At 38.4% G+C, this 26434-nt stretch overlaps 1 pseudogene; it reads left to right on the top strand.

Moving 5' to 3' along the window:
- Positions 1-6199: 6199 nt before the first annotated feature.
- On the top strand, positions 6200-25212 carry LOC137954856 (FRIGIDA-like protein 3; annotated as a pseudogene).
- Positions 25213-26434: the final 1222 nt, after the last annotated feature.

The following is a 26434-nucleotide window of genomic DNA, read 5'->3' as shown; positions in this document are numbered from 1 at the left end:
TAGGGGAAAGTAATTTCAGTAGTATAATCGATATCAGGTTCTCTCTCCAAAACCAAGGCCTAAGGAGGAGCTCCTTTGAGAACTCAATCTATCCATGTTTTCACTCTTCTCCCTCACTGAACTAACCAGCAACCTCCACGTCTCTCTTTCTCTTCTCTTTGAACTCGCCAGCAATTATTGGACATTCTAAGAGACACAAAGCACTTCCTTCATCATCTTCAACACTGGAACCCAGAGGAGAACGTCTGGTGACTCGATCCATGGCTAGAGAACCCAATAGAATGCCTCTCCTCTCCAGATGTTACCTTCACTGTCCCTATAAAGAAAAGCAAACTTGCATATCATGAAGGTAGCTTGGACCATTCGTCTTTCTTAAAGAAGATGGTGATTTAGTAACTTCAACTACTAAGTCTAAAATTCCTTACCAAAACTCAATTTCCTAGTCCTCAGAGATTATTGGAACTTAATTTGAGATGAAAAATGAATTTCGCCGAGAACGTCTAGATTATAGGAGTATTATTTGAGGACCAATTAGTAGTACTTTTTCAATTGGTATACAAATTTGAGTATTCAAGCTGATGAACAAAAGCGGGGTTACAGAATCTGGTTAGAGAGGTTGGACAAAACTGCATACATGAGGTTGTTTTCCTCTTACAGAGAGTGCACTTGATACTTGGGCAGCATCAGAGGAAAACAAGTCTCATTAGGATGACGATAACAGCCATAATGCTTCAAACAGATCTAAAGTAAAAGATATCAGCAAAACTAAGCAGCCATCAGATCCAAACAAGAAAAGTTAGTGGCACCAATGCCAAGAAACATACAATGAAGGCTGTTCTTGGTGACGATCTTGGTTATGGACTTGCTCTCTCAGAGCACATCATATTGGAAGCTAGCTTGTTCCAAAAATGTTAATTTCTAAGGAGGGTTGTAAGATTTAAGATGATACACTTCAGGTTTTGGCTCAAGCAGTTTCAAGGTTTGAAGATTGGCTTGTGGATGTTATGTCTGGTGAAAAAGTACTTGAAGGAGATATTCTGATGCAGAAAAGAGGGTCAGAAAGGAAGAAAAGTTTACCTGCTTCCAAAGGAACCTCTAACCAGGTTATTTGATTATGCTTGTGCAGTATCTTTTATAAAACATCTGCACTTGTGAGTCCGAAGTCTTTGATAAAAATAAAAAAAAAAAAAAAAAAAAAAAAAAGATTTTACTGGCTCTCTGAAATATTTAAAACAATTTAATTAGTCAGGTACTGAATTGACTCAATCAGTTGGAAAATCTTGAATAGTATTTTACATGATTCAGAGAATTTATTATCTTTGTCTCTGTTACAGCTGATGGTTTCTCTTACTAGAAATGGAAACAATGGAGACAGTTTATGTTAACTGCTTCTGATCGTTTTCTGAATCTTAGTCTGTCAGGTTTAAATGAATTATGTCCCAATTTATTGAATCAGTTCAAGTCAAGAGAGAATCTAAATTTTGATACATTTGATGCTTCATTGGATGAATTGAAAGTCCAAAGGGCAGAAGAACAAAAGCAAGCAAAAGAAGAAGCTGCTATTCAGAAGCTTAATAAGATACAATTAGATCAGGTTCAGTTTTCTCTTTAGATTTTACTGAAGTAGAAAAGTTCTGAATTATGTTTGATCGAAAAGATATCAGGTACTAGAATTAGTTTGGCAATAGCAGTGGGCATCACTCGAGAAATTCATTCTCATACTTTTAGATGTCTCTAATTTATAGTCTTCGTCCCACTTCACCTATTTTCTTATCTTGCAAGAAAATCGTGTGCCCACAGTGAAGAATGAAGTTGATGGGTGTATGACAATGGCAAAATTGATTGAGTATAATCTTCAAGATGTTGATGCAGCATCTAATGCCCACATAATATCATGACCTTTCAGAGAAAAACAACTTACCGAATGTGTAGACTTCCAGTGGGTAAATCCAGCATACACAGAGGAGCTCTGGTTGCGAATGATTTTCTCAAGCCAGCCGGGGATGGTTGAAGCCGGACGCCGGAGCTGCATGGAGAAAACGAATAAAGAGATAAAAGGCAAAGAAGAAATTAAAAAAGAAAAAGAAAACAAGAAAAGAAAGAAAGAAAGAAAGAAAGAATCAGAGGGCTTCAAAGGACTTCGTTGTGCCGAGATAGAAAGAAGGCAGAAAGAAGAGAAAGAAGAGAACGAAGAAAAACAGAGAAAGAGAACCGGGAGAAACAAAAAGAATGAAAACAGAGCATAGCGGCTCTGCATGACTCAACAAGAAGGACAAAAAGAGAACATAAAAGACAGAAACGGAAGAAAATAGGAAAAAAGGGGTAGGAAGAATGGCGAAATGCACAACAATTCAACAATAACGATGCCTCAACAATTCAATTTCTAGACCAACGAAGGAAAAAGAAAAACAGAGCGCCGAAGCTCTGGATGGTATCGTAAGTATTAGAAAAAGAAAAAAAACCCGCTCTGCAAGGCGACGATCGATAAAAATAGAATGCAGAAAACGCAAAAGATCTTCTCGCCCGATGGAGTCGATCCCTCTTGAAAGAATTCAATATCTCACTGCTCTCACGCTCTCTCTCCAGACCTGCTGTTTTCCCCCGAATAATTATGGGGAGAGAGAGAGGCTTCTGAGAGAGAGGAGGAAGGAGAGAGATAGTGAATTTGAATACGTGGAGGCACTTTCTTCCTTCGTCTGTGGAGGCTGTTCTTCTTGCAGCTCTCGCACTGTGGAAGAAGAGAGACTGAAAGAAAACAATGGAGACGAGGCGGTTCAACTCTTTTAAACATAAAATAGACTCCAGAAACGAGCCTAAAGTTCATCTCAGCCATTAGATAATGAAGATCGATCTGAAACGTTGAAGAAGTGTTATCGCCCCGGCTGGACCCATCTCAATGCATGGGATTCATCCAGACGCCAAATACGTGACATGCATTTTTACCAGATACCAAGTTAGTACTGTATCTAATATTATTCCTATCTCATATTGGATGGAATATATACCAAATACAAAATGGTAAATAAAATGAAATCAGGGGCTCTTTGATAACTCTAAAAATTCCCATCTTAACAGTTGAATTACATAAATTTTAACTCAATACTTATCATTAGACTCTGCGGGGGAAGGGGCACCATCCCGTGTGTGGAGGAACTGGATTTTCTTTCCCACTTTAAGGAGGGCCGGTCAGTTATATAAATCATCTAATTAATTAATAAATTAAGTAACTAAATCAGCTTATCAATTAATTATTTAATATAATATATCTAATTAATCAATTAAAATCAATGATTTTTTTACCAATTACTTTCCATTCTTTCACTATGTCAATGAACAATAAACAATAAAATAAATTCCTAAAGAGTCTTGAAGGTAGTATGTGTGGCAGAGTCCAAAGAGTTATTACTAGGTTTTTTTCCGTAGAATGGCCCAAAACAATTCTTTGGACCTAAGTTAAATTACATAATTAATTAATTAATTAATTAATTAATTTCTTATGCACTTAATTACTTAATGATAATATTTAATTCGTTGCATAACAATCAATTACTTAATTTACTATTGTATTTTTTATTTAATTACCTAATTAATTCGTTAATTACATAAATCAATTAGTACCTTAATTATCCATGAGTTAATTATTATTTGATTAGTTAGTTATGTTGATTTCTATGGCCAACACATAAACACAAAAGATACCAAGGGAATGATAGAAGAGAGGAACTCTAGCTCTTGGAAGTGAGGACAAAAGAAACCAATGGAGAAGAGAGGACACCGGCTTGCATAGTTATAATTATATACCATCTCTATAAAAGTTCTCCTTATTTACTAGGAATGCAACCCTACACATGTGGTTGTCTTTTAACAATCCCCCCTTCCCCCTGTTTGTAACTCCACATTGCAAATAATCTTGGAAAAAAGCTTGTGTTTGAAAAAGAAATTCCGATTGCATTAATTTGATGCATCTTCTTCTTCTTCACAACTTGCTTGTAGTCTTCATCTTGATCTCATCTTTTCTCCCTCTTAATTGGATATTCTAACCACATAAAACTTGATTACCACAACACATGGAATTCTTCATTGTTGGTTACCTCTATCTTGTACTTCTTCTACTTCTCCCCTTCAAGCTAAGGATGTTTTTTTTCCTTACCAAGATACTCAACTTGCACAACTAATGAGAATTCAAAATGTCATATTCTTATTCCTTAATGCTTATGTTTTTATAATTATTTGGTTCCTAAATATACTCATTATTCTTATATTTTGATTTAGGATACGAATGGAAGCGTTAAGTGCAAAACGAAGTTAACTGGGCGATTCTGGACAGTTTCAACATTGCAGCGTAATCTGAGCATAACTCTCTCATCTGAGCTCTGATGGAGATGATTCAAAATTCTATGGAATTCCAAGAACACTTTCTACAACTTTTATTATAAATTTTGAGTAATACAGGATGCATCCGGGTCGAAACTGGGCTTCAAGTCTCGGCACGTGCACTGTGACCCAGACTAGATGAACGAAAAGAAAAACCCTAAACAGGGAAAAAGAAGGGGAATAAAAGGAGAAAAGGAGTTCGGCTCCCCTGACCTCATTTTCTCTTCTCCAATATTTCCTCTCTTTTCTCTTGTTTTTTCCTTCAGATTTCTTCATGGCCCTGCGTGGCTAAACTTTCAGACTTGGTCAAAGGAAACTGAAGCCTCGGTATCTATATAACAGTGAGATCTGATTTATTTTCATCGTTCAATTTATGTTTTGAGTATCTGATGTTCTTCTGAAATTTTTCGTTCATGATTGTCTCGTTTAATCCCTAGGAGGCCTACTAGTTTATTACTCATTGTAATCTATTGCTAGGTTAAATGTCAAATCCGTAATTGTTTGATCTCTCTAACCTATGAAGCAATTGAGATTTGATGATTTGCTGCGTAAAAAACTATTAGATCTTGAGAAGAACGCTAGACTAAATTAAATGCAGCCACTTGTGCTTGTGTTGATTAGCTTCATCGATCTCTCTAATTCTTAAGGTTGCTGCTAGATTAAACCTTTAGCATTAAGGGATAAGAATATGATATTTTGTACTCTTGATTGATTTCGATTCTTTTAATTTGAATTGTTTCTAAGTTATTTTTAAAAAAATGTTTTCGTTATACTCAAACCAACCGCCCCCCCAATCCTTGTTCACGGAGCATAAAAGTAGACTTTTCACTCTTCGTGGGATCGATCCTTACTTGCACTTCTACATATATTTTTAGGAGTATAGGTTTTATTTATTTTTGGTTGCTCACGACAGCACACCAAATTTTGGCGCCGTTGCTGGGGACTGATTCTAATTGGTTTCTTTTGTGCTTCTTGTGATCCTTATTTCGTTCTTGAAAAAAAAAATTCCTGATTTGTTTTTCATGTTTTATTAGAGTTCCCTTGATTGTTTATGATTTTATCTCGATCTTCTAATCAAGGTGATTTGCAGTGAGATCCAAAAATAGAAAGAACTTTGCGTAGGTTAAGGAGAGAAACTCGAAGGAATTCTGTAGAGAACAATCTAGCTCTTGATTCCCCATTTGATAGTGAGTTTGATTTAGAGGAGGAGGAAGTCATGGCTAGATATTGAACTTTGAAAGAGCTTGCAACCCCTGATTTGAATCAACAACCCTTATGCATAACATTCCCTACTTTAGATGTTACTACTACATTTGAATTAAAATTTGGACTAATACATCTCTTGCCCACTTTTCATGGTCTTGTAGGTGAAGATCCTCACAAGCATCTAAAGAAGTTTCATGTGGTATGCATGAGTATGAAACCCACGGGGGTGACTGAAGAGCAAATTAAATTACAAGCCTTTTTGTTTTCTTTGAAGGTTTCGGCTAAGGATTGGCTTTATTATCTACCCTCCGGGAGTATTACCACATGGGGCGAGATGAAGAAATTATTTTTGGAGAAATATTTCACAGCTTCAAGGGCAGCTAACATTTGGAAAAAAAATTGTGGTGTAAGGCAGCATAACGGAGAGTCCCTACACGAATATTGGGAACGTTTCAAGAAATTATGTGCAAGCTGCCCCCACATCAGATTAGCGAACAACTTCTCATCCAGTATTTATATGAGGGCCTTCTACCCACTGATAGGAGCATGATTGATACTGCTAGTGGAGGAACTTTGGTGGATAAAACTCCTTGAGGCCACGAGAAACTTGATTGCAAATATGGCGACCAATTCTCAACAATTGGTATGTACAACTGTTTGATGAAGAAACCTACAACTCTGCTTCTGGTGGCAAGCTTCAGAAACATTGGCAAAATGAAAACCCAAGTAAGGGTTTCAACTTCAAGGATGGACTGATTGATGTTGTCATAGAAGAGAATTCAGAAGTTAAAGCTTCACAAGAATCCAACTTGGAAGTCAAGTTTGAAGATGAAAATATGGAAAAGAAGCCTCAGACACCACTGGCAAAATTATGCGTAGAAATGGATGCAAAGGGGCTCCATAAATTCATATCAGGTAATAGGAAAAATCTTGCTGCCATAAGAGAGGAGGTCCCACTTGCGTTAAGGAGTGCCTCAGATCCAGCAAAGTTGGGTTTGGAGTCCCTAGAGGACTTCTACATAGAAACACCTACTCTTGATGGAAAGAGGGACCCCAACCTCTTGGGTCTGCGTAGAACTTGTATTATGTTGATGGAGTGTCTGGGCCCTATGTTAGCTAATGCCGAATCAGATTCCTTGGTGGTGTCCTCAGAGATCAGATAAAAATCTACAGACATTGCTGAGGCATGGAAACCAAAGTTGGATGAACTTGATATTGGTGGCTCTTCAGGAAACTCCTTAGAGGTTCATGCTTTTCTGCACCTTTTAGTGACATTTGGTATTACCTCAGAATTTGATATGGATGACATTTGCATACTCATCCCATCTGATGCTCATTGCCGGCAGATGGCTGATCTTTATAGGACACTTGATTTACAGGATAAAATGCCAGGAGTGATTGATGTTTTGGTTAATAGTGGACGACAAATTGAAGCAGTTAACATGGCATATACTTTTGAGCTCACAGGGCAATTTTCACCTATGCCATTACTCAAAACTTACTAGAAGGATGCAAGGAAAAATTCACAGATCAAAGTTGGAAGCACATCCCCATCTTGCCCAGAATGAAGCAAACAAGCAAGAGTTAGCTGTGTTTAAGGTTGTCATCAAATGCATTGAAGAGCATAAGGCTGAGGAGCAATACCCTGTGGATACCTTGCCAAAAATGATTCTCCAACTAGAGAAGGCTAAAACTGACAAGAACAGAGCAGGAAAGGCTGCCAAGCCTCAACCAAAGAGGCCTCGTGCCAATGGTGTTAACTACAGTCCTCGTCCTACTAACATCGCTGACAAGAATTTTTACAGGGCAATGGCAACTCAACTACCCAACCTCCCAGCTGGGGACAATGCTGTGATCTGCATGTACTTATATGGTCTACAAAAAAAAAAAATTATTTTGTTTTTTTTTTCAGGTGGAACTTACATCTCACGGTGAGAACCAACAGATGATTCGTTTCAGCAGGCATACTCTACCTTTGAGCTCGAGGACAAGCTCATTCTCCAAGAGGGGTGAGATGTTATGGACCAAATAGTGAGCCGAGTCAGGCTGAGACACCATGGCTGAGTCAATTAAGTAGTTATTTAGTTTATTTTCTATTTTATGCTATTTGGGTTTAAATATGCCTCAGGGGCATTTTTGTAATTTTTGCCTAAACTCTTGTTGGTGTGAACTATTTGTACGCATCGTATGGTAATGAATGAAGGAAGTCAAAAGTTAATCTAAAACAGGATTGTCTCCTCTTTGAGCTCAGGGTCGGTGTTCCCCCGGAATCCTAGGTTGCGGTCTCCCTCAGAGCCGTAGGTTACGGACTCCCTCAGAACCGTGTTATCCCTCTCCATTCTTCTCTATCATTTTCTCCCCTTTCATTCCCTTCTTCGTTATCACCCTCGTCCTCCCCGGTGAATCTTCGTGTTGATCTGGGACCATAACATGCCCCTTCCCCCTCCACATTTTTTATCCGGCAAAGGCGAGCATGGCATATTTTTTAGGGTATACTAAATTCAATGTTACAAATATTTAGTTACTTAATTTATTAATTAATTAGATGATTTATATCAATACATTCCCTGACCAGCTCTCCTTAAAGTGGGTAAGAAAATCCACTTCCTCCACACTCGGGATAGTGCCCCTTCCCCCTCCACGTTTTTTCTCGTGCAAAGGCGAGCATGACATATTTTTTAGGGTATACTAAATTCAATGTTACAAACTAGTATTTTTTGGGTAAGAATGATTGCGCATTTTATTAACACTTCATATTCAAATTCATTCTTAACAAGATTAAGATGAACGGACGAGATGTTTTTCAAATTAGGGTCAATCTCTTCATCTCCCCCCCTTCCAGCCAGCGTCCTCTTCCTTTTCTCAAGAGTATTGAGTTAAAATTTATGTAATTCAATTCTTACCTGATTTAATTTTATTTACCATTTTGTATTTGGTATATATTCCATCCAATATGAGATAGGAATAATATTAGATCCAATACTAACTTGGTATCTGGTAAAAATGCATGTCACGTATTTGGCGTCTGGATGAATCCCATGCATTGAGATGGGTCCAGCCGGGGCGATAACACTTCTTCAACGTTTCAGATCGATCTTCATTATCTAATGGCAAGGATTTGTACATCTACAGTACACCCAAAAACCCGTAGTTCAAGATGAGGAAGATGAGGAATAGAAATTATGTAGGGCAGTTTTTTTTGTTTTTTTTTGAGGAGTTTGATAGTCTATAACTCCAGAAGGTGTTCAATTGATAAAGTAGGCAACATATTTGACAACTTTGCCCCAATAAAGTAGAGGCATGTTCATGCCAAAGAGGGAGGCACGCACTACTTCCAAAAGTTGTCTATTCTTCCAATCTACCAATCCATTTTGTTGGGGAGTGTAGGTGCATGAGGTCTGATGACGAATTCCATGATTGTTCAGAAAATTACCGAGAGAAGCATTGATAAACTCAGTACCATTGTTAGATTGTAAAACAAGAATTTGCTTCTGGTACTAAGTGTGTACCATTTGGTGAAATTTATGAAAAGTTAGACAAATATCACACTTTTTTCTAAGCAAGGATACCCAAGTCATTCTAGTGCATTCATCAATAAATGTCACAAAGTAACGAGCTCTAGAAATAGAGGGAACCTTTGCAGGACCCCAAACATCAGAATGAATAACCTCAAAAGGCTCGGAACTCTTATTCAAACTCGGTAAATAGGAGATACGGTGGTTCTTAGCTAGTTCACAAGTGTTATAATGAAAATCCAAATTATTCAAACCTGAAAAAAGTTGTGGTCACAATTTCTTAAGATAACCAAAGGAAAGATGGCTGAGTCTTTGGTGCCATAACCAAAGGAAGGATAGCCGAGTCTTCATTGGTAACTTGATTTGCCTGACTGATTTTAGATCCCCCATTCTCTGTCAACTCCAAATAGTAGAGTTTGCCCCATCTAACACCATAACCAAGAATCTTTCCGGTTACAATGTTCTAAAAGACACAAATGAGGGTCAGAAAGTTACCGTACTGGCAAGAATTGAAGTAATTTTGTTAACAGACAAAAGATTGTATTCAAGTGATGGAACAACAAGGACAGTATCTAATATAAGATTATTCGACAAGATAACTAATCTTTCTCCAGTAATAGGAGAGGCACTCCCATTAGTGGTGGAAATAACTGATGAAGGAGAAGATAAGACATATTTTAACAAATTGGAATCCCTCGTCATGTGAGTGGACGTACGTGTTTCAATAATCCAAGTTCTATTATTAGAATATGCAAAGAATATTGATGTTTTACCGATAATACCTGGATGGGCAACATTTATCGTAAGTAGCTGATTTTCTTCTGTGGATGTCATCATGGCTTTCCAACAATATTTTTTTGAGGTTTTTTTGAGAAGTCCCACCACTCCGGATAGCCAATAATGTCCTTACAACGCCGTTGTGAATGACCTTTTTCCCCATAATGAGTGCATTGTCGAGTTTGATCCATTTCAATTTTTTTTTGGTTCTCGGTCCTGTCCGGTCTGGGAACTGGTCTGGTCTATCACTGGGTTCACCTGGTTTGGGTCACTGATTCCGGTCCTGTCCGAGCTCAGGTCACACAGCAGAATAATAAAAAAATGGACCTAAGTTAACGTAAGTGAAAATTTTATTTTCATACCTTCGTCTTCTTCCTCGAGATGATACTACTTTTTCTCCGTCAGTCGGTGGTGTGGTCTTTTGGAAGGCCGAGCAGTGGCTCAGCTGTTCACGGCAACGTTTGGAATGCCGCCGGACTTATTTGACGATGGCTCTGGTCACAACGACGACTGAGAAGAATATCTTGTTTAGAGCGAAACAAAGTCTTTGGCGACAATAGAACGTCTCTTCGTTTCATTGTGATGACAGAGAGTCGTCGGTATTGTGGTTCGGTCGTCGGCGATGTTCAGGCTGGTGGTGCGATCGTTGACAACGTTCGGAAGCTCATTTAAACCAGCTCTTTGTTCACGACAACTACAGAGCAAACCTGCTATGTGTTTTTTTTTTTTTTTTTTGGCGATAGCGTTGCTGCTCTTCGCTTCGAGACTCTTTAGGAATTTATTTTATTGTTTATTGTTCATTGACATAGTGAAAGAATGGAAAGTAATTGGTAAACAAATCATTGATTTTAATTGATTAATTAGATATTATATTAAATAATTAATTAATAAGTTAATTTAAATTATTTAATTAAATTATTAATTAATTAGATGATTTTATTAACGTTTCATATTCAAATTCTTTCTTAACAAGATTAAGACGAACAAACGAGATGTTTTCAAATTTATTTTTAACGTTCCAGCGTCAATCTCTTCCCTCCCCCCAGAGTCTAATGGTAAGTATGGAGTTAAAATTTATGTAATTCAAGTGTTAAGATTGGAATTTTTAGAATTATCAAAGAGCCCCTGATTTAATTTTATTTACCATTTTGTATTTGGTATATATTCCATCCAATATGAGATAGGAATAATATTAGATCCAGTACTAACTTGGTATCTGGTAAAAATGCATGTCACGTATTTGGCGACACTTAATGGAATTGTTGGTACGGGTGACATGCAATAGATAAATTTATGTAGCATATAGGTATCGTATGGACGAATCCCATGCATCGAGATGGGTCCAGTCGGGGCGATCACACTTCTTCAACGTTTCAGATCGATCATCATTATCTAATGGCTGAGATGAACGTTAGGCTCGTTTCTGGAGTCTATTTTATGTTTAAAAGAATTGAACCGCCTCGTCTCTCTACTTCCACAGTACGAGAGCTGCAAGAAGAAGAGCCTCCACGTATTCGAATTCACTATCTCTCCCCATAATTATTCGGGGGACGAAAAGCAGGTCTGGAGAGAGCGAGAGAGCAGTGAGATATTGAATTCTTTCAAGAGCGATCGACTCCATCGGGTGAGAAGATCTTTTGCGTTTTCTGCATTCTTTTTTTCTCGATCGTTGCCTTGCAGAGCGAGTTTTGTTTCTTTTTCTAATACTTACGATACCATCCAGAGCTTCGGCGCTCTGTTTTTCTTTTTCCTTCGTTGGTCTAGAAATTGAATTGTTGAGGCATCGTTATTCTTGAATTGTTGTGCATTTCGGCTTTCTTCCTACCTTTTTTTCTATTTTTTTTCGTTTTTGTCTTTTATGTTCTCTTTTTTCTCCTTCTTGTTGAGTCATGCAGAACCGCTATGCTCTGTTTTCATTCTTTTTGTTTCTCCCGGTTCTCTTCTCTGTTTTTCTTCCTTCTCTTCTTTCTACCTTCTTTTTATCTAGGCACAACGAAGAGCTTTGAAGCCCTCTGATTCTTTCTTATTTCTTTCCTTCTTTCCTTCTTTCCTTCTTTCTTTTCTTTTTCTTTTTTAATTTCTTCTTTGCCTTTTATCTCTTTATTCGTTTTCTTCATGCAGCTCCGACGTCCGGCGTCAACCATCCGCGGCTGGCTTGAGAAAATCATTCGCAACCAGAGCTCCTCTGTGTATGCTGGATTTACCCACAGGAAGTCTCCACATTCGGTAAGTTGTTTTTCTCTGAAAGGGCATGATATTATGTGGGCATTAGATGCTGCATCAACATCTTCAAGATTATACTCAATCAATTTTGCCATTGTCATACACCCATCAACTTCATTCTTCACTATATGCACGCAATTTTCTTGCAAGATAAGAAAATAGGTGAAGTGGGACGAAGACTATAAATTAGAGACATCTTAAAGTATGTGAATGAATTTCTCGAGTGATGCCCATTGCTATTGCCAAACTAATTCTGTTAGACTTGATGTCTAATAATAATAAAATAAACATCATAGAAATAGATATTAAATTCTTCCATAATTCTCCTTATCATGAGAGCCATACATATATTATTAAATTGAAATAATAAGAATAAAGAGAGCATACCTTTCATCTTGAAGAATATAAATGAATATGAAGTACACAAGATAATCTTTGATAATTCGTTTATAAGTGATAAACATGCTCCCGTTCAGCCAGACTGGGTGTGCAAATAGTCTTAGCCTCACTTGTAAGACCATGGAGGAATTTATAGATTTCCAAAGGGCGTGACACTAATAACTATTCATAAAGATACATCCCGTTAGGAGAGATATATCCTCTAAGGAGAGATACATCCCCTCAAGAGAGATACATCTCCTTATGCCTAAGGGATGTGTCTGGTCAGTGCACCCAATGAATCTACCTCTACAAGGAGATGTGCTGGCCATTATTCCCTGTACTGAACATTCAATGACAAAACATCTAAAAGTGGGCCCCACGCCTCTAATATCATGGTAATTTTATTTTATAAATAATATATTTGAAGCCATAATTCCAACAAACTCTCACTTGGTTTCAAATCCATTTCAAATTCCGATTTTCGAAAAAACATGAAAAATCAATCTTGACACATAAAACCATACCATGACATAGGCATTACCTTAAACACTTTAATATACATGTGTAGTTAACCCGGGCCTACACAATATATATCTTAGATATCCAAGGCTGGGGAATAAACCAAATCCTTACTAGTCAAATTTGCTAGTTCAGCGGTCTCCATTCATAGCATACTCGGACCTGAACTCTGGGTAAAGCTCTGTACCAGTTCGAGTATTAGCCACTAAGGTAACCGTGCCTAATCAGTACCATAGGCCTAAATAATTTAGACATCCAACCCTACCTTCCTATTGAGACCCTTCTGTATATACATACAAGTATATACCTAATAGAAAAGCTTGACATCAAGGCATCTCACCGTCCATAGCCTACTCAGTACCTGAGGAGCTCAGAGTAAAGCTCTATATCAGCATGAGTATTAGCCGTAAAGGAAACTGAGCCTATGCAGTCTCATTGGCCTGGATAATTTAGAGACTCAACCGTCATTCCCTATTGAGACCCTCACATATACACGTACAAGTGCATACCTAATAGGGAAGCTGAATCTCAAGGCATATACTAAGTACTCATATTATCACACAAAAGCATATGCATTCTTTGAAAATCATTCAATGGAATATAAATTACAATGTCATGACAGACATAGTATTACAAATGATTGAGACCACAATGCACACAAAACAATGTTCTCCCACTTGGTCTCATCAATTATAAACAAATCAAACCCATGTTCCCCACATGGAAAGTGAAACTGGTCACAGGAAGACACTTAGTTAGTGGATCAACTAAGATGTCCAGAGAAGATATCTTATAAATAACAACTTCCTCCTTCCTCAGCATGTCTCGTATGTAGTGGTATTTCCCTTTGATATGTTTAGCCTTAGAGTGACACTTCAGATCTTTCGTGATAGCAATAGCAAATGCATTATCACAAAAGAGATGAATAGGTTGCTCCACACAGTCTACCACTAGAAGACTTCACAAGAATTTGCGAAGATAGACAACCTCCCTTGTAGATAAGTTCATAGCCACATATTCTGCCTCCATGGTTGATTGCGCGACACAATCTTGCTTCTTGCTTTTCCAAGAAATGACACCTCCGCCAAACATAAAGATAAAACTAGAAGTAGACTTTCAGGTATCAATACATCCTTGATATTCTGAGTCGGAATAACCAACCAATTCCAACTTGTCTGCTTGATAAGTCAAAGCATATGAGTTTGTTCATTTTAGATAGCACATTACCCATTTTACCCCTTCCCAGTGAGTGAAACCTGGATTAGCTTGAAACCGGCTAAGAATCCCAACAACATAAGCAAGATCAGGTCTTGTACATATAAGAGCATACATAAAACTCCCCACAGCAGAAGTGTATGGATACTTAGATTCGTCCAACTTATCTTTGAGGCGAGAAGGACAATCCACCTGGCTCATCTTTTTAGTGCTATCATAAGGTACTTTACCTTATACACAGTTGGACATGTGAAACCGATCCAGCAGAGTGTCGATATACTTCTCTTGAGACAAACTCAATTTTCGCAAAGCTCTATCCCGTATAATTTTAATGCCAAGAATATAAGAAGCTTCCCCAAGGTCTTTCATATCAAATGTCTGAAATAATCATGTCTTTATACCTTGGAGTAACTGAATATCATTCCTGGCTAATAAAATATCATCTACATATAAAGTAAGAAAGGCAATGCGATCTCCCACTGTTTTGATAGGGACACGGTGATCTTCTGGATTCTAAGTAAAACCATACGCTGTAATTGCTTCATTGAACTTGATATTCCATAGTCTTGAGGCTTTTTTCAAACCGTAAATAGACTTGTCCAACTTACACTCCTTTGCTTCAGTTCGAGGTCTAACAAATCCACGTGGTTGTTCCATATAAATTTTCTCATCCAAATTTTCGTTTAGAAAAGCGGGTTTAACATCCATTTAGAACAACTCATGGTCATAATATGCAACCAATGCTAGGAGAGCTCGAATAGACTATATTCTCGCAATAGGAGAAAATGTTTCATCATAATCAATCCTGTATTGTTGAGTAAAACCCTTGACAACAAGACGAGCTTTAAATCTTTCAAATTTACCTTCAACATTTCTCTTCCTTGTAAAAATCCACTTGCACTTAATGGGCTTAACTGATGTGGGGGATCAACAAGTTTCCAGACTTCATTTTTATACATAGAGTCCATCTCTTCTTCCATTGCTGACTTCCACATGTCAGAATCCACATCAAGGAGTGCTTAGTGTTAGGATCAGTAACATCTTCATTCAACCTTGTTCTTTCATAAGTTTTTCCAGCATAGGTATAAAAATCTGAAGATGATAGGAGTTGACTAGGTTTTCTTTCTCTAGTCCCTCTTTGAATATCCGTTTGGGATATTAGAAGGAGATTCAAAAGACATTTCAACATATTCTTCCAAGTGAGACTTCGTACTTAAATCTTCATCACAATCAAATCCATCCTCAATGAATTTTATATGTCTACTTTCAATAATCACCTTCTCCTTGGGATCATATAACCTATATCCTTTCGAATATTCAAAGTACCCAACGAATAAACATCTTCGAGTCTTAGCCTTCAATTTGTCCTTAAGATCAAGTTTTAAAACATGATCAACACATCCCCATACTTTAAAATGGTTAAGACTAGGAGTTTTGCCTGACCATACCTCATAAGGTGTTTTCTCAACCGACTTTGAAGGTACTCTATTTGAGATATAGGTAGCTGTCAATAATGCTTCGCCCCAAAAGGATATTGGAAAATTTACAAGTGCCATCATAGATCTTACCATCTCTAGTAATATTCGATTTCTCCTTTCAACAATACTGTTATGTTCAGGTGTATAAGGCATGCTAAACATATGGATAATCCTGTTTGACTTGCAAAATTCAGAGAATAACTCCGCACAATACTCTCCACCTCTATCGGTGTACAATGTTTTGATCTTCCATCCTGTGGCATTTTCTACCTCCAATTTGAAGGTTTTGAAATAATCTATGGCCTCATTTTTTCTATGTAGTAAATATACTCTTCCATATCTTGAGAAATTATCTATAAATGTCATAAAATATGAATGACGATTATGAGTATTCACATTCATAGGTCCACATATATTAGAATGAATAATATCTAAAACTTGAGAACTTCTTGAACCTTTGGATGGAAAGGGTATCTTTGTCATTTTCCCATATATACAACACTCACAAATAGGAAAATCATTATGTGAATTTTTTTTCAATAATACTTGTGTCACAAGTCTTGTAATTCTTTCCTTGTTTATATGCCCTAGTCGTAAATTCCACAAATACAATTCATTTTCTTTAATATGAGAAGAAGTAGAAACATTGAACACCATATTTCCACTATGTTGCAATTGATATAGACCAAAATTTCGAAAACCTCTCAAAATTACTTTATCATCTTGTAACATAAGAAACTTTACACTTCCAAAGTAAAATGTAAATCCAAGTTTCTCAAGACATCGATACAGATAATAGACTTCTTTTCATAGAAGGAGCATAAAGACAATATTCTAAATCAAAAAACTTGTTATCAACAAGCTTTAGCCGGTAAGTTCCCACGCCTTCCACAATGGCCTTTTCATCATTTTCCATGTAAATAAAGCTTGTTTTGTCCTCAATCTTTCTTAACTCCTTGAAGCCCTGCAACTCATTCGATACATGAACAGTTGCACCAAAATCAACCCACCAACTAAAAGGCTTGATATAAATAGTACAAGTTTCAAGAGATAAGGACTCACTAGTGTTCTCCTGTTGCCCTTCTTGCATGGTTTTCAAAACCCTATAATACTTCTTTATATGTCCTGACTTATTACAAAAGAAGCAAACACGTTGATTTGCATGTACTTCAATCCTTTGTTGATTGACCTTTTTGTCCTTGAAGTTTTGAAATTGAAAGTTCTTTCCCTTCTTTTTAAAATTCTTCTTCTTCGGCTTCAAAACTACGTTAGCTCTAGGTGAAGGTTTATCTAACTCAATACTTGGATTGAATCTATCGGACTGGTGGTCGATCATATTAACCAAATCAAATATAACCACTTTGTCTTGGACAAAGAATAAAAATCTTGAATATATTTGAGATATTTGGATAAAGAGTTGATAATGGTGACCACCTTAGTTTCTTCATCCATTGGTCTACCATGATATTGTAACTCATCTGCCATGGCAAGCATGTCATTTACATGTTTTCTCACATCAACATTTTCTACTCATTTGGCACGAGTGAACTTTTGCCATAAGTTATTGATGTGAGTAGACGACTTTTCACCATATTTAGCCTCAATCTGGTCAAGAATCTCTTTTGTAGTGGGGACATGAAAATCAATCATCAAGAGAGTCTCACTTAGAGCCCCAAGAATATGTGACCTAGAAATTTCATTAGCATTATCCTATTCCTTAAATTTTCTAAGGTCCTTCATATACTGTTTCAGATTATCGGGGTAGTTTATTCGGGAAGGTCTTTGAAGAGGAGTATCCACTTTGATAATCTTATCAAACCTATAGCCTCGTAGCATTTAGTCAACCCGTTGTGACCAGTTCACATAATTAGTTCCATCAAATATATTTTTCTTTACGGACTCAGCAAAATTATGTCCATTACTGGATATTCCTGTCATCCAGAAAATATTTCAATATTTGGGAGAACACACATAATTATACAGTCATCTTAGCCATCTAGTATTCTCACTTAACCTTTTGGGATTCATGAGAGTTACTAGGTAAATCATTCCACACATAATAAACAAACAACAATATTAGAAACAAACAAATTAATTAATTAATTCATAATTACCCTTTGGGGATTCATATGAATTAATTTACAATATACTAATCTAATTATAGAACTTGCATTACCCTTTGGGGATTTTTTCAAATTATATAATTAAATTATTTTTCACTTAAAAATGCATAAATATATAACAAGGCATGCAATAAGACAAATTATAAATACTTCAATAAATTATAGCAAAGAAATAATTAAACAACAACTAAAGTAATTAGATATGAATTATTTATAAAATATCAACATATAAATCTTCATACCTATAGTCTTGGAACTCAAATAGCCAAATAAATTCCAAATAACATGAAAATTCCATTAAAAATAAAATTTTGGGTCAAAACAACTCTTAAAACACATTCTAGCTCATTATATTTGCAAAACCCGGTTTAGTTCATGGTTTTGGGTCATTACTGACCCGGACCACACAAGCCTGCACCAGTAGGCCCGTGCATAGTAGCCCGCACCAGCAGGCCCGCACAGCAGCCCACACGCAGCAGCCCGCACTGCCGACATCAGCAGGCCCGTGCACAACGACCCGCACATTGGCAGGCCCGCTTGTGGTGCTAGAACCCAATAAGCCTAAACTAGGCTTATTTCCATTCACAAATAAATAGCCAAAAAATCCAAAAACAATATGGAAAAAATATAGAAAATTAGAAACTATCTCTATGATACCAGCAGAGACATTATTCACTTGTATTTGTTAGACTTGATGTCTAATAATAATAAAATAAACATCATAGAAATAGATATTAAATTCTTCCATAATTCTCCTTATTATGAGAGCCATATATATATATTATAGAATTGAAATAATAAGAATAAAGAGAGCATACCTTTCATCTTGAAGAATATAAATGAGATTTGGAGTGCACAAGATAACCTTTGATAATTTGTTTACAAGTGATAAGCTTGCTCCCGTTCAGCCAGACTGGGTGTGCAAATAACTTTAGCCTTACTTGTAGGACCATGGAGGAATTTATAGATTTTCAAAGGGTGTGACACTAATGACTATTCATAAAGATACATCCCGTTAGGAGAGATACATCCTCTAAGGAGAGATACATCCCCTAAAGAGAGATACATCTCCTTATGCCCAAGGGATGTGTCTAGTCAATGCACCCAATGAATCTACCTCTACAGGGGGATGTGCTGGCCATTATTCCCTGTACTGAACATTCAATGACAAAACATCTAGAAGTGGGCTCCACGCCTCTAATATCATGGTAATTTTATTTTATAAATAATAGATTTGAAACCATAATTCGAACAAATTCTAGTACCTGATATCTTTTCGATCAAACATAATTAAAAACTTTTCTATTTCAGTAAAATCTAAAGAGAAAACTAAACCTGATCTAATTGCAGCTTCTTCTTTTGCTAGCATTTGTTCTTCTACCCTTTGGACTTTCAATTCATCCAATGAAGCATCAAATGTATCAAATTTTAGATTCTCTCTTGACTTGAACTGATTCAATAAAATGGGATATAATTCATCTGAAACCTGCAAACATACTTAGATTCAGAAAACTATCAAAGGCAGTCAAACTAAACCTGCTTGCATTACCTGATCACGGTCCTGAAGTGCATGTTCAAGGGTGTCAACTCTGGAAGAACTGGCCATATAGGACAGCAACCTAGGCGGATCCCTGCCTTAGAGGACTTTGAATGGGGTGGCTTGCAAGGCGGTATGGAAGAACATATTGTAACAATATTCGGCCCAAGGGAGCCATTCAAGCCACTGTTGACGGCGGTCCCCCATGAAGCACCGTAAGTACATTTTCACCGTGTGGTTAACAACCTCAGTTTGCCCATCGGATTGCGGGTGATAAGAAGAGGAAAAGTTCACCTTGGTACCGCATAATCAGAAGTGCTCCCTCCAAAAGTGGCTGGTGAAGACCCCATAACGATCACTCACTATGGACTCCGGAATGCCATGCAAACAAATAATAATTTTGAAAAACACTTGAGCGACTCCTGAAGCTGTATATGGATGAACCAAAGGGATAAAGTGAGCATACTTTGAAAATCTATCAACCACCACCAAGAGGACGAATTTGCCCGAAGCCTTGGGAAGGCCATCAATGAAGTCCATGGAAAGATCAGTTGAAACCTGTGTTGGAAGGGCGAGTGGTTAAAGGATGCCTGTTGGGGATAAATGTTCAACCTAGTTGCATTGATAGGTATGACATGAGGCTACGTACTCAGCAATTGTGGACTTCATGCCTTGCCGGTAAAAATCAGCCCTGATCCGATGCAACGTCTTTTGAACGCCCTCATGAGTTCTATCATGGTAGGTGGATAAAATTACGGCAACCAAGGGATAGGAGCGCGGTAAATAGATGTGATTGCCATACATAATGGTGTTGTCACGGATAGCCCACCTGGAGTCCATGGTTTCTGTAGTGATCTTCTAAGATAGCTTCTGGAGTGCTAGGTTAGTCCGTTGGTCCTCTTTAATTGAATCGAGAAAGAGAGACTTTGGCTGGCTAATCGCATAGACTTGGTGCGCTTCCTCCATACGTCGTGATAAAGAATCAACCACCTTGTTCAATTTTCCCAGCTTGTGTTCCACTGTAAAGTCAAACCCCAATAATTTTTTGATCTAGTGTTGCTGTGGAGACGTCGAGATGCGTTGTGCTAGCAAAAATTTGAGGCTGTAATGGTCGGTGCAGGTGAGGAAAGTGTGTCCCCACAAGTAGGGCCACCACTGTTGAACCGCCTTGGCCAACCCAATCAACTCGCACTCATAAGCAGGTAATTTATGGTGATGTGCTACTAGTTTTCGGCCAAAATATGCAATAGGGTGATGTGCTTGTTGTAGTACCACCCCAATACCGCCCCCTGAAGTGTCACACTTCACTAAAAATAGGGCCTCAAAGTCCGGCAATTGTGGGACTGGAGTGGAAGCTAAAGCCTGCTTGAGTGCCATGAAAGATTCCATTGCTGCATCATCCCAAACGAAGGTTTTGCGCTTGAGAAGATTGGTCAATGGACTAGCCAATGGTCCGTAATTTTGTATAAATTTCTAATAATAGCCCGCTAGCCCCAAAAATCCTCTTAAGGCTGAAATGTTGTGCGGTTGAGACTAGTTGGTGATTGCTGTAATTTTTCTGGGTTCATTGTGACTCCCTCTACTGAGATGATGTGGCAGAGATAGGCAACTTGGGCCTTCCCAAATGAACATTTGGAGCATTTCATGAAGAGATGATGTGCTCGGAGGAGTTGGAAAACAAGTCGTAAGTCTTCTAAATGTTGTGCTCTTGATTTGCTGTAAATCAGAATATCATCAAAGAAGACCAACACAAATTTAAAAATATAATCACAAAATACCTCATTCATCAAAGACTGAAAGGTGTACGGTGCATTAGATAACCATATAATAACTCTATTGACAAACCTCACAATGAAATTCAGACCTGACTTTACGAGATGGAAACATATAATGAAGAGACTGTGTAGAAGGATGTCCCACCTGATTGTGCCATAAACGTGTCTCATTTTTCAGTAGTAGAAACCATATTGATTTTTGGCACGTCCAAGTAGTAAAAACCCATTTGTTCATGGCCTCCACCAATCACCTTCTTCGTTACAAGATCCTGAAAAACACATGAAGTGGGTGAGAAGGTAACCGAGCAATTAAAATATTTTGTGAGTTGACTAACAGATAATAGGTTCATAGGAAAAGTAGGAACAAAAAGAATATCAGTGAACGAAAGTGATTGGGTGACAGAAGTGGAACCTTTCCCTTGGACTTTGGTTTGAGAACCGTCAGTTATGGTAACAAACTTGCGTGAAAGACTCAGAGATAGAGAATGCAATAAAATTTTGTTACCTGTAAGATGCTCGAAGGCTCCTGAATCAATTATCTAGTATGAAGATGAGGCAGATAGCATACCTGAAGTAGTAGTGGCAACAGTAGTTGCGGAGGAATTGGGAGAAGAACCTAACATGGTCTTCATTTTCTGAAATAGCTCATACTCTTCGTCAGTAATATTTTTCTGTGCAGCTATTGTTATGAGATGTTCTTATTTTGTCTCACTCATAAAGGCTTGATTAGCCCTTGTCAATTCTGATTTTTCATTTGTTTTATAGCATATTTATTTATAATGACCATATTTTCCACAGTAAGTGCATGCCTTGTAATGACACTGATCTATAGTGTGGCCAAAAAATTTACAATGAGTACATTTGGTATCATCTGTTCTGCCAGTACCAGTCCTTCCACCTCTTCCTCTACCCCCTCTATAACCTCTACCTCGGCCTTGGTCGCGGTCAGAAGATGATCCTCTATGATCAGAATACATAGCGGATGATACATCAGTAGTGGAGGAAGAAGTGTCTGGAATACAAAGTAGTGTTGCAGACACATCATCAAACTTTGGGACAGCAGAAGCACTCATAAGTTGACTCTTGGCAATCTCAAGATGAGGTTTAACATTTGCAAGACAAATAGCAGTAATTAATGCTTCATTCTGTTTGTCTTGGATAGAAATATCAGTGGTGGAGGGCTGAGCTAACTTCCACTCTTGAAGAAAGCCTCTAAAGCTCGCCAAGTACTCATGAATATTTTCTCCTTGTTTAGTATTAAACATTCTTTGGAGAATATCATAGGGTCTATGTAGTGTATCCGGGCATGAGTATAGTTTAGCACATGTCTCCCAAATTTTTTTAGCAGTGTCAAGATGAATAACATTACTGGAGACATGTTCTTCCATGCTATTTATTATCCAACCAATTACCAAAGTATCATTCTTCAGCCATTTCATATAAAAAATATCATCTTCATCAACAGGGGGTCCTCGGGTAGTGAGGTGACCAAGTTGGTCTTTTGTTATAAGAAACCTCCGAACCGATGTGGACCAACTCATCAAATTTGATACTCCACGTAAGGGTATGGTGGTGATTCTCAGTATATCACTTTTGATATTCATATTTTCATCAGCCAATGTAGGCACTTCTTCAAAAAACAAATCTAATAATAACACCAAGTAGCACTTCTTCAATCAACTCGATGTTTGGGAAAAATTTAGCATCAATGCTAAATTATTATTCTTATTTTTTTTAAAACCAATCATAAGAGGTTCAATAAAAATCTTCTGTATCAGGGAACTCTTACCCCACAAAAAAAAATCCATAATCTGATAATGGACTGGTCTCGGTAAACAGAATTTCCAAACCTATAAAACTGTTTTGATAGCTCCTTCTAGATGGAGAGGCATGCATATACATAACATAATAAGATGAAAGCATTCACATATTCATCCTTGAATCATCTTATAAATTCAAAAACCAGTGGCATAAAAAAAAAATTTGAACACTTATCTCTTGGCTTGTTTTCTTCCTTCATAAAAGAGCCTTCTTTGAGTGGTCTTGATCATCACTTCTCTAGATCATTCCTTTGACAAGGGATCCTAAATATAATGCTTTGATACCATATTGAATTTAGGATCCCTTTTCCGTAATTCTGAGCAAGAGAAAGAAAAAAGAAAAAAGAGAAAAGGGAAGAAGAGCTCTCGGGTAGAGAGAAGGAAAAATAAAAGAGGAAAGAGAGGTTGAGCCAAGCAAGCTAGAGAGAGAGAGAGTAAATCGAGAATGAGATGTGTAACTTGATTAATTCTGAATTACAACACCTCTATTTATAGTAGAGGAGGAGGTAGAGTCTTTATACAGCTTGTCTTTCAATCCTAATTACATTCCAACTCTAACTCTTTAATATAAGTCTATTCAAACTAAACTACTAGAAGACTAACTTGAGTTGAACTAGGAGTCCTTCTTCATTCACATGAATATAAGGGATAAGCCAGCTTGTAGCCTTATCCTTGTGGGTCTCTCATGATCTCCCAGCGCATCTGGATAAGAGTGTCAGCTCGTGAGATATTTGTGGGTTCCACTTGATCTTCAAGTCTTCTAACTCAATTCAGCTTGTACTTCTTGATCCCTTAACTCATGCTTGCTTTGGCTGAGGACTCTTCTTGGTGTCCCACGTCCTCTAGGACTCTTCTTGATGTCCCACATCATCATGGTGGGTCCCACCAGCTCGAGCACATGGTGGGTCCCACATTGTAAGACCTTGCACTCTGGGAGCTATCTCAAAAGATCACTACTAGAACCATGGACTCCAGGTGGTCTATCTGTGACAACACCATTATGTATGGCAATCAAATCTATTTACCACACTCCTCTCTCTTGGTTGTCGTAATTTTATCCACCTACCATGATAGCACTCATGAGGGCTTTCAAAAGACATTGCATCGAATCAGGGCCGATTTTTACTGGCAAGGCATGAAGTCCACAATTACTGAGTACGTAGCCTCATGTCATACATGTCAATGCAACAAGGCTCAACATTTATCCCAAGTGGGCGTCCTTCAACCACTCGCCCTTCCCACACAGGTTTGGGCTAATCTTTCCATGGACTTCATTGATGGCCTGTTAAGGCTTCGGGAAAATCCGTCCTCTTGGTGGTGGTTGACAAATTTTCTGAGTATGCTCACTTCATCCCTTTGGCTCATCCGTATACGACTTCACGAGTCGCTCAAGTGTTTTTCAACATTATTGTTCATTTGCATAGCATTCCAGAGTCCATAGTGAGCGATCGTGATGCGGTCTTCACCAACCACTTTTGGTGAGAGCTCTTCTAATTATAGGTACCAAGCAAAACTTTTCCTCTTCTTGTCACTTGCAATCCGATGGGCAGAATGAGGTTGTTAACCACACGGTGGAAATGTACTTATGGTGCTTCATGGGCGACCGCCCTCAACTGGCGCTTGAATGGTTCCCTTGGGCCGAATAATGTTACAATACGTCCTTCAATACCACCTTGCAAGCCACGCCATTCAAGGTCTTCTACGGTAGGGATCCTCCCAAGTTGCTGTCCTATATGGCCGGTTCCACCAGAGTTGCACCCTTGACCAGGCACTGCTGGACCGTGATCAAGTAATTCAAGCAGCCACCCAACGTCTCCAGAACGCTCAGGCCAGGATGAAAGCGTACTATGACAAGGGCCACCGAGATGTGTCGTACAACCCCGGTGATTATGTGTGGCTTCGCCTCCAACCCTACCGTCAACAATGTCTAGCTGGCCCCCGTCACAACCTCTCAACCAAATTCTTTGGGCCATTTTCGGTTCTACAGTGCATTGGCCAAGTGGAGTACCAGCTGCAGCCTCCACCAGACACTCAATTGCACAACGTCTTTCATGTATCCCTCCACAAACCCTTCAGGGGTCCAACACCACCTCCGCCTCCGCTCTTACCGCCAGTAAAGGAGGGGCGTGCTATTTTCTCTCCATCCACAGCATTGCAAGCCTGCCAACTTCATAACAAGTGGGAGGTTCTCATCCAGTGGGCTGACACAGAGGCAACGACAACAAAATGGGAAGATGTGGAGACAATTCCCCTGGCCTATCGAGCTTGAAGACAAACTCTTTCTCCAGGGAGGGAGTGATGTTATGAACTCAATAACGAGCCGTGTCACTCAGCGGCACCGTGGCTGAGTCAATATTACTGCATTTTATATCAGTTTAGGAGTAGATATGCCATAGGGGCATTCTTATAAATTTCTCCCTAAACACTGGTTGCGTCAAGCTTATGTAAGAGAGAAGATGGAATATGAAGATGCTTTTATTATTTTGGCCCAAAAATAGGATCTCGAGTTCTCCTTGATGAGCTCAGGGTTGGAGTTCCCCATTGACGAGTTCTAGGGTTGGAGTTCCCCTCATTGAGCTCTGGTTATCCCCGTTTATCTCTTTTTCTCCCCTTCCCTTTTCCGCTTTACTGAGCTCACGCACAGAACAACAAAACTGAACACATACACTGGTTTCAGGTGTAGTTGTTCAGTTTTTAGTCGAGTATAGCAAGGGGTTACAATCCCATTCCAGCGAGCACAGTTGTGTGCTATTGTTCTGTTTAACCCAACATACCAGTGGGTTGCTACCCAGCTCCCTCCAAGAACAGTAGGGTGCTGCTGTTCAGATCTAGCCGAGCCTAGCAGTCTACTGCTATTCTATTCACCGAGGATGATAGTGGGGTGTTACCCAATTCCAGTCGAGAACAGCAGTGTGGTACTGTTCAGATCTAGTCGAACACCACAGGGTGCTGCTATTCAGCTCTAGTCGAGAACAAAAGGGCAGAACTTACCCTCTCAGCTCTGGATCTATCCGTCCCACGCCGTGTTACACGATCTATGACAAGAGTCCCTAACAAAGACTCCCGTAGATCTAGTAACAAGTGCAGCTTCCCGCACAGGTATGAACACAAATCTACACAATTATAGCGGTGATACTCTAGAATTTGCATCAAAGGGAGAGATGTTCTCTTATGGGAAGACGATCTAATAGAAACTATTTAACGAGATCATCAACTAGAGCAGCCGCCATGCTTCGCAACCACTGAGAATGCCTCTCCTCTCCAGATGTTACCTTCACTGTCCTTATCAAGAAAAGCAAACTTTAATATCATGAAGGTAGCTTGGACCGTTTGTCTCTCTTAATGAAGATGGTAATTTAGTAATTTCAACTACTAAGTCTCGAAGTTCCTTACCAGAACTCAATTTCCTAGCCCTACGAGATTGTTGGAACTCAATTTGAGATGGAAAATGAATTTCGCCGGGAACGTCTAGATTATAGGAATTTTATTTG

This window comes from Aristolochia californica, unplaced genomic scaffold (assembly GCF_029961685.1).
Source record: "Aristolochia californica isolate CCGP_79_NKW_82.1479 unplaced genomic scaffold, dmAriCali1.0.hap1 SCAF_2, whole genome shotgun sequence".
NCBI classification, from domain to species: domain Eukaryota; kingdom Viridiplantae; phylum Streptophyta; class Magnoliopsida; order Piperales; family Aristolochiaceae; genus Aristolochia; species Aristolochia californica.
The sequence above is the reverse complement of the archived record's forward strand: the minus strand, read 5'-3'. Positions and strand labels throughout refer to the sequence as shown.